Source organism: Achroia grisella, unplaced genomic scaffold (assembly GCF_030625045.1).
Source record: "Achroia grisella isolate CSIRO2021 unplaced genomic scaffold, CSIRO_AGI_Agris_v1 utg702, whole genome shotgun sequence".
Lineage (NCBI taxonomy): Eukaryota > Metazoa > Arthropoda > Insecta > Lepidoptera > Pyralidae > Achroia > Achroia grisella.
The window spans coordinates 367,043-383,042 of NW_026712999.1; positions in this window are offsets into that span (position 1 = coordinate 367,043).

Below are 16,000 nucleotides of genomic sequence, written 5' to 3' on the forward strand. Positions count from 1 at the left end.
ATGAAAACAATTAAAAAAAACTTTGTGCTGTTATCATAACAAAATGAAGATATAATAAGAACCTTATATAACTATACAAAAAGTTCTATAATATCTTGTTTACCACAAAAGTTGGTTGTTTAACAAACTTACTTGTATTTGTAGTTCTATTACAATAATAAAAAGGATTTGTTCCAAGACTTTTATAAATCAAAAAACTACAGAAGAATATGACGTTGTTATTATTTTGTAAGAGCTACATAAGTATATCTATTTAATGTGGGAACATACATGAAATAGCCATTGTTAGTCAAGTCAAGATACCCATCGACAATAACATTAATGTTAAAAAATTAAAACTAGATATTTGAAAGGTAATGACACTATGATCAATTTAGAAGATTTTTCTAAATAAATAAGTCCACAGATTAAAAAAAGAATCACGGCTGTGGCATCGAAACGGTCAACTAGAATGCGTAAATAAAATCTCTAAAAAAACGCGTTTACAATGTAATAATAATGACTTTTTGTTAAGTAGGTATACAGTTTACATTGACGACATTATCGTGTTTTGTAATAAAAGAGATACCGAACCTTGACACAATTTTCCTTCAATATTATAAAAATAGTTTCTTATATTTTGTTTAAAAACGTTTTGATATCATATCTGTGCTTAAATGTTATTGGTTTTAATACACCACTTGGTTTAGTTGCCAAGGAAATTTAACCAAAGCTGTATGGTCGAGAAACCTTTGCCTAACCATGAAATGAAAAAAATCAACCACGCATTTCAAATCCAGGATTGTATCACTAGTTACAATTTTTGTATGATATCTATGTAACAATATTTTTTTTTAGTTATTTAGTTATATATACATATACTGCATATTTGCAATGATGTATATTCATATAACATAAGTCGATTTTAAAGGCTGCATCTGAATATGCAAACCCACCTCAATTAAAATATTTTTGGTGTGAAATTATGTATACTTTTCTTTTTTAGAAGCTATACAGGTTGTTACATAGATTCAATTTTTGTTCAACGATCAAAAGGGCGGTGCCAACTCTTATAATACGTAGTTCTAATTATTCTGTGCCACGCATCACAAATGATTGCAGATGTGTCATAGGATTATTCAGACATTTTGTACCTACAATGTATAGGTTAATCCCCGGCAGTTATTACTGATCTCGTTATGTAAATTGTAAAAATAACAAAATTACAATATTTTATTGTAATAATTAATTTTAATATTCTACCATTGGTTTTGAACTAAGTATCAATTATTGGATTGTTGATATTATTATTTTTTTAAACATTCAATTATTAACCTAATTAACAGTACATTATAGTACATAACTGTTTAACAATGCTTTTGTTGAGTTTTCTTACATAAAATCAGTAATATTTTGCCTGTTTTGTGAATGTTTTATATTTTTTTTCCATTCCAAAATGGTTACGATCTCGTATATACGTAATTTTTTATGTGATTAAGTGATTTTGTATAGTATTTGTTGATTGAAGTTTGGGTGAGGTCGAATTGAATACTGAAACGTTGTATACTTCATTGATACGTTGTTTTTGTACAAACGAATGTAATATAGGAGAAATGTATTAAAAATCATCGTTTAGTTGCAAATTAATACAGAACTTTTATTTCTATTCCTAACCTAGCCCCAAGATATCATAGACAACTCAGACATCTTGTATACGCCAACTTGATGATAATGATACATAATTAAAATTAAAAAGAAAATTAGTTAACAATTGTCGATGGCTTATTTAAAAATAAGAAGAAAGAAATACCACTTAAATTAAACCTCCTCTCTCTAAGATTTCTATACCCACATATTCTGTGAAAATTTCATTCTATTCCTGCACACGATTTTACTTGCTAAATATACGGATATAAATGCAGACAGACATTTTTTACCGCGTCATGAAATTATAATTTTATATATTTTCAATAGTAACTGTACATTATGTATATAAATAATTAAATGTAATTACAATTCGTGATAACGAGATGAAATCTCTAAAATGAGGAATGCAGTGGTAATTTCATGATTTGTGATCTTTATGTCCAAGTTATGAATTACGATATTACACAGAAAAGTTAAGTAAGTAAAGTCAAATGAAACAAATATTGTTAAACATAACAAAATAATGAAATAGATAATCTAAACAATAAAAAAATATTTAAAAGTGCTTATGAAAAGTTTGATTAAATATTATTTCTATTTCTTTGTCTCTCTCGTACACTATAAATAATTATATAAATAAGCCTTTAGAACTTTGTTGATGTATGGAAATCGCATGAAAATCTGTTCAGCAAGTTTTTGGGATTATCGCGAATATATAAACAGAGGTAAAGGAAGGATTTTGTTTTATCTATATGTATATATATCAAAATGAATTGCTGTTCGTTAGTCACGCTAAAACTCGAAAATGGCTGAACCGATTTGGCTAATTTTTGAAATATTCGTGGAGGTCCAGGGAAGATTTAAACAGTGATAAATATGTTGAAATTGCATATAAAATAGTAAAAACAACACTTTTATTTTCCCATACAAACTGCTTATACCTGTCAAACAAGGTGCGCTTAGAAACTTATTGCGTGACTAAACTTCAAAAAACCTTTGGCATATTTAATTTTGAGGCGGAACACAGTTCGCGGGTCATCAAATAATATATAAAGTTATTCACATTACAGTTACCTAGTCTAGTAGGTTGTTAAAATAATGTTTACCTAATAGGTACTAGGTAGGTACTTACAGTGTTTTAATAATCCTGATGTTGGTTCTATTACAAAATTAAAATATGATCTTTGTAACAGACTATACTTTTCTTTGTATGGAATCTGTGAATACTAACATAAACAGGAAGTATATGATTGTGTATGTTTGTTCATAATGACTAAATTTATCTAAAAATAGTTATCATTACATTATTAATACAATGCTTTACGAGAACATGTTCAAATTATTATATTTGGTTATAAGTGTTATATACAACAATTATTTTTGGAATAATGAATCATGAGTTTGTTTTTAAATTAATTTAAAAATTTAATTATGGATTGTCATGAAGTACGATATATAAGTCCATTTTATATAGGTAATATATCGTTGGCAAGAGTCAATTATTACTTTTTTTATGTTATTTACCTGAACAACTACACTAAAAATTTCAACACACAAACACATAATACCTGCCTATACATATATTTGAATATTTACTTCTATTAACTTTGCAATAAATTATCAGGCCCTAACTTGTTGACAATGGCAATAACACTTCAGGTGTAGATATACCAAATTCCAACCAAAAAATATTTATATAAATCGGTCCACAATTAACTGAAATGCCGATAAACATACTATGTACATAAAAAATGCGATCGAACATAGAGCATCCTTTTTTGAAGCGGTTAAAAATGTTAATGAGACATAGGTATCTGCAGAAATGTTCAAGAGATATCGAAAGTAAATTTTAAAAGCGATTTGTACATTAATTTGCTCGTTATATTAATGATTCTTGAAAGTACACAGGAATATTGCTGACAAAAAATGTCGGCAACATGAGACGACTTTATAGTTGTTTGACAAACGGTAATTACACGTAAACAATTGAAGGTCGCAGGAAAATGGTCCTCTCATTTGTTATCTCGCTAAGTAGTAGTTACTTTTGTTCACAAATAAATAGACAAGCTGTACAGACCGACGGTCTGGCGCTACCTGGCTGGCTGACTGGGATTCCAATCATTTTACTAGGTAAATTAAAAAAAAACTTGTAACTAGAACAGTAAGATATTGTAGATAGTAATATTAATATTTTAAGACAATTCAGACAGCACCATCTAGTCCCAAGCTAAGCAGAACTTGTATTGCTGGTACTAGACAACTGATATAAATACATTTTTTTTTGTCAACGCGTAATATACATAGAAAATATCCAGACCGGTACAAATAGTCATAATCATGAATACAGTGCGAGGAATCAAACCCGCGACTATCAGTATTAGGGCAGTGTGTTAAAGCGCTAGGCTGTCTAATATAATGTTATTAATAACTTTCTTTTATACCAAATATAAGAGAAAAAAAGGGAGTTTATTAAAATAATAAATAAATAACCCTGAACAATTAAAACAGCGTCATTTAGTCCCACGGTAAGCAGAGCTTGTGTTACAGGTACAAGATAACTGATATAAATACTTACATATTTTTTGATAAATGTATATACTATATAATACTAGCATATACAATATATAATACTAGCTTAAGCCCGCTCGCGTTAATTTATTAAAATTGACAAAGTTTCATACAAACTTTCATCCCCTATTTTATCCCTTTGGGGGTAGAATTAATCAAAATCCTTTCTTAGCGGATGCCTACGTCATAACATTTACCTGCATGCCAAATTTCAGCCCGACCCGGCCAGTGGTTTGGGCTGTGCGTTGATAGTTGATCACTACGTCAGTCAGTCACTTTTGAGGTATATGTACATATATATAGATACACAGAATTTATGCATGTATTTACTATGAATATTAAAATAATAATATACATTCAGTTCAATTATTAACATGTACTCATAATAATACCCAATCATCCTCTCCACTACAGTACACTGTCATAACAAAACAGATGCATCAATCAATAAATATCCTGTACTTGCCACCTAGTATATACTGCCAATACAGAAGGCTGTAATTCTAAATACAAGCCGCATAGTCAGAAAATTTCTTCAAACAGATCAGGCCGATATTCAAAGTACTATATTCATGTCAAAGTAACATTTTTATGTACTTCACTTAGGTCCGTATATAACAAAAATACCGGTGAAAGCCAATAAGAAATAATAATAATAATAATAATACTCTTTAATGTACATAAAAAACAAAAACAAATATTTACAAATACAGAACATCCTGGTAACATATACATACGTATGTATGTATCAAATAATAATCAAATAAAATCAAAAATAATTTATTCATGTAGGAAATTTTAACCGCCTATGGACGTGAAATTATTTGTAATAATTTTTTCCCTACCGTCCGCCTATTTACCTACAGATTCAATTCAGAATAACTGGCAAGACACTCAACTGTTTTTTTTTTAAATAGCCAGTATATTTACATTCCGTACTTATGTAGACGTCTATGTCTAACGTTAAATAAAAATCTCGTACATGAATAACTATTGCCATGCACGCTCGTCATTCAAGTAATCGTTTAGTGAGTAATAGGCTTTGCTCAGTAAATATGATTTGACAGATGTTTTACACGTAGCCACACCAACATAAATTAAACAAAAATTCGTTGTTAAAAGAAACAAAATGTATGCCAAAGGTCCAACATTGCAATATCAATAATTATAGTTTCAAAGCGTACTTCCATATTTCTTATTGTTTTTCTACTTTAAACAAACATAATGATCATTACCGAAGAATGTACAAAAATTCAATAACAAAAGACGTTTTATGAAGATGTTCATGTTGCCGACTATATCGACTATTTCGAAGTTCTTAGTGAGAACGCACTTGTAAATAAAGTCATAAACAAGATACAGTTAGACGCAATGTTACTTTATTATATTCTTAGAAACACTAATTGCATACAAAAAAGGGTACAATAAACCATAGAGTCCATTTGAAGGTGTCTCAATTTACTCTACAATAGTAAATAAAAGTAACATTTGTTGTTATACAATTCATTGGAGTGAATATTTAATTGTGACACAATTATTATTCCTAAAAATAGAGTAGGTACATGTCTAAAAGGGTATCTTCATTTGAAACAATTAAAAGTATTATGGCGCCAAATTTAATCTACTTTTTTTATATGTACTGGCAACGGAACAACATCAAAAAGATATATTTACATTATTAAAACTAACAACGAATAATTAACAATTAAAGGATAGAAATTATACTATTAACATAATATTAAAAGTGATATATATGGGTATAAATGAAGGGAAAAAAAATTATGAGATAGATACAAAATTCAGTAGATGTAGCGCAGCGTTGATCATAAAGTAGGAGAGATGTAAGACCGCTCCCCACAAGAGCTCTACATAGCTAGCTGCCTAGATCACTGGCTATATCGTCTCGTGTATACACACGCATGCACACACACATCTATTGACACATACACATACACACAGATAATACTCATTTTGGCTCGCACATATTCCCTGACATACTCCTATAATAAGTATACATTTAAAATAGATATAGAAAATAATTCAGAAAGTATTAAAAACATCTATAAATGAGCTATGGAAGGGTAGAGTTTCCTGGCACAGGCATTTTTATGTTGACGAAGAGCTTCAACAACTAGATATAATTAACTAAACATTGTGTTTCCGAAATAAATGATTTTGAATAAACAAATCTTCACAGAGAATATTAATAAAAAGGTCTACATATAACACTAAAAATAGGGGCAATATTGGATCAGCTGTGTTAATAAATTCAGTCGATGGACAGGCTCGATTTTACTACACTGGAACACAGATGAAGCTGTAAAGACGGCCAACAGTTAGTTTGAAAAAACAGAGGCGACCTAGGAACTGATCCAGGGCCCATAATTGCTTTGTTATCTAGGCTCTTTTAAACTTACAATACAACATTAAAATAGAAATAGTTGAGGGGTAAAATTAAACGGCATATTGATATGAAATTAGCCTCAATCGCTACACACGGGGCGATCCAGGAAATTGATTGATCAATTGATCCTCTGATTTCAGGGTCGTGTGTTAGGTTGGGTTTTAGTCATGATGATGAACGAGTGATTTCCATGTCAAGGCCTCATCGTAGACGCCACGACGGCGCCCAATAAATTACTGACGACAGTATAAATTGAAATAGGTATTAAGAAGTGGTCTATCCCTGTTTGTATCCATCACTGTTACAAAGTAAAAAGTAAATTTTGTAAAAAGTCGCCTGCGCTTTTACCTAAGTATTTTTTAATGGATGATGATAGAATGGTACCCTTACCTGCGCCAGATTGAGGAAATAGCCATTATTATTGCTAAAAGTTGCATATAGATGGCGTGATTGGTATCGATGGAATTCTTCATACTGCAAACGTTTTAAAAAACAAAACTGTGTTTTCAAAATAAGTTAATCCATTTTTAAAAAATATATATACATGTTAAAATGAAATAATGCGTTTAGAAAAGTAATTTTCATATATTTACTCATTTTGTTATTTTCCAGTACTTAATTACACTTTAATCAGTGCTAATACGGGGCTCAATGTTTTCAAAATGCTTTCATAGATGGCATTGTCGTCATTTGTATCGGCCTAATTAAATGTCTTTTTTATATTTTCCAATAATAAGCACTTAATATATTATTATTGTAAATTAAACATATAAAAAAAGTTTAAGTAAATTAAAAATTCGGCTATTTTTAATTTACTTAAACTTTTTTTATATGTTTAATTTACAATAATACTTATGTATGAAGTGTTGTCATATTAAAAATAAATACATGTATTATCGATTTTTTTTAATAATCGATAACAGGATTTTATTACAGCGCATTATTCGATGATGCTTTTAATGAGTCGTTGTGAACAGTAAAAGTATTCCGTTTCAAAGAACGGAATATAGTAGTACATTAAGTGTCGTTGGTTATTTACATTTGTACTGAAAAATCGATTACATAATAATTTAAAATATCGAGTACGAATCGTAGCTGTCTTCGAATACTGGCAACTGGTAAGATTAAAATAGTAATTAAAAAAAAAAGACACAACTCGACCCTAACTCGAATACCATAAAGTTGATTTTCCTTTCTCATTAATATCATAGCAGTTTGTTTTTGACTCTGTGGTATGATGTTTAACGTGTATTGTTATTGTACGGTGCATACATTTCAAAAATTATATTTTAATGTAGGTACATACATTTCTTTCATACATTTCATACATGTCAAAAATTATCTTTTAATGCAATCTTTTAATGTAGGTACATACATTTATTTCATAATTTCATACATTTCAAAAATGAACTTTTTATGTAGGTACATACATTGTTTTCATACATCTCATACATTTCAAAAATTATATTTTAATGTACATACATTTCTTTCATACATTTCATACATTTCAAAAATGAACTTTTTATGTAGGTACATACATTTCTTTCATACATCTCATACATTTCAAAAATTATATTTTAATGTAGGTACATACATTACTTTCATACATATGTAGGTACATACATTTCTTTCATACATTTCATACATGTCAAAAATTATCTTTTAATGTAGGTACATACATTTCTTTCATACATTTCATACATGTCAAAAATTATCTTTTAATGTAGGTCCTTACATTTCATACATTTCATACATGTCAAAAATTATCTTTTAATGTAGGTGGTCATACAATACGTTTCTTTCATACATTTCAAAAAGTATTTTTTAATGTAGGTACATAACACCCCATGTCAGACCACTTATATTTGGAAGAAACTTAAAAATAATGCCAAAAATATTAGATGAATATATTTTTAATACGAATATTGTTTTATTTTTGTTCATCAACTTTATCCCTCACTAACAATACTAGTAGTAGTAGTACCTGTAATTCAGAATGTTATCAAGTTCAAAATAAGCACATTACTTGCTTAGATAACAGAGTAATATTACTAGTAATAAAAACATTTGTAACACCCATATGTACCCATATACTACGTATGTATAGTAAGTACTTACGCTGCGGCGCCGTGAGACTCGTCTAAGTACTTCATCTACCTCATCTACGCGCGGTTGAAGGACCGACCAATAGGATAGCGCCTCTCGTGTTTCCAGAAAGTTTCCGACTAACGGACGATATAGTAGTAAGGCAATGAGTGTCCCAGTGATATCATTATAATATTTTCTCGTTAAATTTTATTGTAATATACACAATTTCGCACTAAATAACGTGTTACCCCGTTACACATTTCTAATAATGAAAAACCTAGACCGACCCTGAATTTATCACAAGATGACTTTAAAAATTACGATTTCATATAGCCTTTCATTTCCTCTTTCAATACTTTTTCGCATTAAAAAGTAAGGGTCTACATTATCTGTCTACCAAATTTCAATTAAATCAGTTTAGTAGTTTTGGCGTGAAAGCGAGACAAACAGACAGACTGAGTTTTTAGCATTTATAATATTTGTAAGAATATCGTTATTAAAAATAGGGGTTGGTGAAAGACGGATGAAAATTTAGGCGTGTATGTATTTTCAATGTAACATTATAAATAAAAAAAAAATTGTCCATAATACAAAAAAATATTTTTTCGGGGTAGGCTAGGGTTGTTATCTATTTTTTATACCCCTATGACTTAGGGGTATAAAAAATAGATAACAACCCTACCTCAGACCTGGCAAGTATACATATCAATTTTCATCATGGGAGAAATATTAACACTGTGATACAAAATTTATATATAAGATATAGCGGAATTCTCATTAGGTAAAAGAGGGGTACATCGCAGAATACATGAGGTATATATCAGTAAATTAATTGTAGCTAAAATCAGTCTCATACATATAAAAATCGTATAGCCCGATTTTGATACGTACGAGTATAAACGTATCAAAATCAGGCAATACGTATAGCGCAGACGCGTTACAACATATCAAAAAAAATAGGCATGGAATGTAAAATAAACCATAACACAATAGGTATATACATTGGCACATAAGCCATATCTGCAGAGTGTCGGCTAACGATATTATACCTACACATTTACATTGAATCTTGAATCGTCCCTAATGAGGTACACGATACAGTTACCTACATATCTATTATATACATATCTTTGCAAAACAGATGTCATGTAGACTGAATTCACTGCCATCTATTTTCATGCTTTGTTACTAAGCACCCACTAGTAATCCGAACTGCTTCAGATCTAGCGACATCTAGCGGCTACGGTGGCGAAATAAAATAGCCCGAAGAATAGCCCGAGTTAGGAAGGAACCATTTTCTTGTATGGGATGGGGTATCTGTATGTAATATTATGTTATCTGTGCCTGCGCTAATGGTTTTTTTATATGATAATAAAATGGTGCTCCCGCCTGCGCTAACGGTTCACGCTGGCGGGGCACCAGTGGAGGATGATAAGATGAGCGTGAGGTCAGGTGAGCTAGCCCATCGTGACAAATTCACCAAGAATTTATCACGATGGTTTCCAGGGGGAACCGCGTGGAGGTCAACCTGACATGGTGCATTGCTAGTAATGGGGTCAATAGTCCACTAACAATCCCCTTCCCTCCTGTGCTAACGGTTTATGCTGGCGGAGCTCCAATGGACTAACTGACCTGACCTCATACCATCATGGAGGATAGAGTGAGTATGAGGTCAGGTCAGTTAGTCCATCGTGACAAATTCACAAAGAATTTATATGATGGTTTCCTGAGTAAACTGCATGGAGTTAGTCGACATTACTATCAGTCCCATTCCCGTTTGCACAAGTAGCACCCGTTCACGTGTATGACGGATGAGCCAGCCATCATTGCTCTCGACTATAGAGAGAGCATATTGACCCGGCCCGCCACAAGTTGAACTATATAGCGATTATGACTGTTTCAAGGTACTTAAATAAATTTATTATACAGAATATCTATTTATTGGTTTTAACAGTAGCAACATTTTAGCTTCTCTCAGTCGACTAAAAAGTATTCAGGGAAAGATCAATGGTAGATAAGACTGTTTACTTGTTGAATGTAACGCCTAGTTGAACCGCATAATAAGGTACGAATATTATTTTCCACCCTATACAGAACTGTGAAGGTTGAAAATGCTTTGGCGGAGTTCACAATGGAAGTTTTCGTTCTACCCACAGCCGGCTGCAGACCTGTTTCGCCTACTGACAACCATCTATTTCGCAAAGCATTGCAAAACTCATGTTACCTACCAAAACCATTGGATTTTCATTGAAACTATCGTACTTAAGTTGCATTCAAGCATGTTTGAAGGCCTCGGAGGTCTAGCGGTTAACAACACCGTTTTACTATGGTCGCAAGTTCGATTCCACGAACGGTGTAAATATTTGTATTCATGAGTGTAACTGTTTATATCTGTCTGGGTGTTTTTATCTATATTATATATGTATTTACAAAAAAAATATCTAAGTATTTATATCAGTTGTCTAATACCCATAACACAAGCTCTGCTTACCTTGGGATACCTTTGAGGTATCCACGCAGATAACTTTTAACATACCTAGTCTATCTCTGCCTAAATAACAATTATACAAACAAACATATATATTTTATATATACCGGTAAAGTAAGAGAAACGGCTGAAGGGATCTTGATGAAATTTGATATTCATCTCTAAAAATAATTTGTAAGGGGGTGAAATGCGGGATGAAAGTTTATGCAGATAGAGTTGCGTATGAAGTAAAGTTATAATAATATGTCAACTTTGTTGTATAATGTACTGGCAAATCAGAAATGTATTTAATATTCTTTTGTATTTAAATTTGTAGTTCTTTTATTGTACATTTTGTTTATACTTCAATGTCTAGACGATCTTAATAAATAAATTCTTAGCATGTACTTTTTAATAATGTAGTATTAAAAAGTACATGCTACCCCAAATTTCACTTTTTTATTTGGTTTTTAATTTATATGGCAAAACAACGTTTGCAGTGTCAGCTAGTTTTCATATATAATACAATGAAATACCAGCTCAATAGCAGATGGCACGTGCATGAAAAGTAGATTACAAAATTATTAACCCAAAGTATAGTTAAACGGAGCTAACAAAAGTCAGTACGTGAACTCGTGAACTCGCAAATAAGTTGGTCATCCGTTTGTTGCGTGTTGACTTCCTGTTAATGGACGAGATACTACTATAGAAATAGAAATAGGAATAATCTTTATTCAAATAAACTTAATATAAGCAGTTTTTAATAGTCACATTATATTATTAGTATAGATATTCTTATATTTAAAATTTGAATTTAAAAATGAATTTGTTTATTGTATTAATGTACCTATAACATTTATTTGAAAATAATACGAACTGAGTTTCTTGTCAGTTCTTCTCATCTCGAAATCATTGCGAACTGACGGTAGATTTGACCTATCATAAGAGTCGGTAACAGACTTTTATGAATAAAGATATTTTGTATTATTGAATTTTTAAAAAATACATAAGTAGTATTAGTTGCACAGTAATTGAAATTCAACTATAATTAAATTATTTTGTTTGACTATAATCAATTAGTTTGATCGTTAATTGGGCTATTCCCAACACTGGCGGGGCCGTGCCCCGGCAGCAAGTTCTGGAGGCGGCAAATTGAAACTTGGCGATACCACAGATAACATAATATTACATAACTCATAATTTTTGATACACCTTTGACAACTTTACTACTGACAGACGGACGTCAAGTAAATTGTTTGTCTTTACTGCATTTGTAAATGAATATATAACTGTTAATAAAGGCAATAATTAACAACAATACTAATTGAACAAACTTAATAATATGTATATACCAAAAGTTGGCCACAGGGGGAGGGTGGGGAGTGTTAGGTGCCGGCATTTTTTATTTTTTTCACCGTCTCGAAAAAAATTAAGATCTGGGGCTGGTGACATCTGACTTTGCGGAGGTATAGAAAAGAGTAGGACCGGCAGTGAAACATTTTACTGTCTATAAAAATGTATATATCTTTAAAGATAGCATGACATATTACTAGGTTAGCAGAAATAAAAGGAGTAAGTGAACTAGACATGATGTGAAGTGAAAAATGGTTTAGCAAATTAGCGATAGTTACTTAAGTCAATTGCCTCGACCTAATTCATTTGGTAGCACAGAAAACCGACTATTAAAGTCGGGCGTTAGGCAGTTCTATCCCTAGACAATAAATATAACGGAATTTCATATGTTTCCACTTATTTTTATTTAAACTCAAAGTACTGAACTAATTGGTGGTCTAGCGGTTTGTACGCTTTACTGCCGATAGTCGCGAGTTTGATTCCTCGCATGATACAACATTTTTATGTGTATACTATGACTATTTGTATTGGCCCAGACCAATGCATATATATTTTTTTTTCATAGCACAAACGCGCATGCGGCTCATCTCACGCTTACCGAATGGTAAGTGATTACCGCCGCCTATGAGCATCTGCAACACCAGGGGAATTGAGAGTGCGATGTCGGCCTTTTAAAAAGGAATAAGCTTTTCTTTTTCATACAAAACACACATGTGTATGTATTTACAAAAAAAAAGTTTCTATGTATTTATATCGGTTGGTATACCGTATGTCATAGTACCCATAACACAAGCTTTACTTAGCATGGGACTAGACGGCGCTGTGTGAACTTCTTGAGATACATAATAAATATTATTTATTTTGATGAAAATTCCATGGGATCAATTGTAAAAAAAATAAACTTTTTTTAAGGACGGTAAAAAGTAAATGTATGCAACGACATTTAATGTCAAGAATATAATGCTGTGTTTGTTTATTTGTACGCATCCCTTATCAGAAACCTACGTAAGTTTCACTAACTAAGTAAACAGACCTTTGATAAGGGCCATTATCGCGTTATCACTTTTGGAGTTCAAGCTACAGATAAAGATATAAACGCAGATAAAAAACATAACTCTTCAAGGACTGAGCTGTTTCTTGTTACAATCGTTTTTTTATAATTTGTATAGTTTGTATACTAAATATATACGTATATATTTAGTATACAAACATATAATATGTATACATTCAAACCTTTCGGAGGAAATTGGAAAACTGTATCAAAATCTGTTTCCTTTAGAAGAATTACAAACTAGATGGCATTATAGTATACAACATTTTTATGTAATGTATAATGTAGCCAACAACCTTACAAGAAATGTAACCCATAAATATAGTATTCACAATAATATGTTGACAAGGATAAAGTTCAAACATATCTAATAATGTCCCCTTGGGGGGAAGAGGTTTAGTAATGTGGACTCATGACCCCATTACTAGCAACTTACCATGTCAGGTTGAACTCCACGCGGTTTCCTCTGGAAATAACCGATATAAATTCCTGGTGAATTTGTAACGATGGGCTAACTGTCTTGACCTCACGCTCATCTTATTATCCTCCACTGGTGCGCGTACTGTTAGCGCAGGCGGGTGCAACATTCCATTATCATCTATAAAAAAACTTAGAGACATTAGACTTCAAAAAGTGCTGTCAAATATTTAAGAAACTCCTCCTACCTGAAGTGGAGGTATCTAATGTGTCTGATGAGTGAGAGGTGCTGAGGGTTTTAATAAGGAAAATATGGAGATAAAATGAAATGCGACTAATATGACAGCGATATATAATAGAATGTAACAAAATTAAAAAATAGTATAAAACCTATCAAGGAGTTCGCTACACCCTTGTCACACAATGTTACACTTTGTCGGTCCCCTCCCACCTCCTCTACGTCTGACGTAGTTTATAGATGCCCCCTGAGATAATATCACATACTCTATGACTGCTACAGTTTTTTTTAAATTTTATTCATTCTTATAGGAAAGGCAAAGAGTTGAAGCTCAAACAGCCGTTCCCTTCTGTATGATTTGCAGCGGCAGATAATCATAATTAACCTTGACAGATGTCAATGTCAAAAAATTTCAAAGACTACAAATTATAAGACCTAACCCTCCCTAAGGACTAACGGCAAATCGTACATATTCATGATTCTGTCTGTATCTCCCTTTGATGAACCCGGCCGGTCCTTTTGTCAGTGTTTTTTTTTTCTCCAGCCGCCCAGTCAAGGTAAACAACCGACAAGCATAATAGAGTATTACTTCGGTACTGGAATTCGGCAGATCAAAGGCGTGTTTAGTATTTTTTGTCTAATTTTAGATGAATTTTAGTTTACGCGCGTTTTTGAAAACCTTTTTGTTGTTTGGTCTATAGAAAGTTATTACTGTAACGTCTTTGTCTTGCTCATTATAATAATATATGTTTATCCTTTTTACACAATGGTTTATGTAATTTTTCATGAACTGGCTAATTATAATGCCTATTTCAGGCACAAAAAAATGTGACAACAAAACTTCTGTAACTTCCTGTGACTTTCTGCTCATATTAAAAAATAACAGAAATTATTAAAACAAAACTCTGTAGGCATGTAGTTGAACATTTTATATCTTCAATAATATCGTTTAAACATATAATTACTATGTTCCTTTACTATTAATTAAGAAAATAACAGAAGATGTCATTTAGTCCGAAGCGATATAGTCATTAATTATATCTATACGACACTAGATGAGTGACACCGAGAGTCAGTAATTACCTAGAATACTAATAATTAATAGAGAGAAGAATAAGTATTGCCTTAAGTCAAAGAGATTAACTAATTATTTTTTAAAGTAAATGGACAGCAAACGGAATACTAATAGCTATAGTTTAGCCTTAAAATGACTATATTAATCCCATTACATCATGTAATGTAAAAAAGTGCCAAGTCTCGCAATTTCGATACAAAAAGTTGTAAGATCTCACGGAAAGTCAAGTCAATTACAGTTACTTTACATATATGTATAGGATATAAGTAAAAATAGAAAATGGACTGTATTTTAAAAGAAAAAAAAAAACAATTTTTATCTATTTTGATATAGGAGAAATTCGTTTTCTTCTGAGGAACGTCGTTTTTAACAGCCCGAATACTAGTTCTTCTAAAGCTAAATGAAATTGCGCTTTAATAATGGCCAGTATTGCCGAATGTCCTTTGCTGTAATAAACGTGTAAGCCTGTGCTATAAACTATTTAAACTGTGGAATAGAAGACGACATTTGTCCAACAAGTTTGTTATAAATTTTTACATAATCTATTACAGAATCTTTTATAGAAACCATATCAATTTTCCACATCTTTATTGCTCTAATAATTAAAATGATACGGTTTCATATCCTACAAATCAAGAGGGTCGGGAGTGTCCCAGCCAGGTCGAGCACTGCCTTACCTTAACAAAATTCTAATTTTAGTAAAATAATCAGAT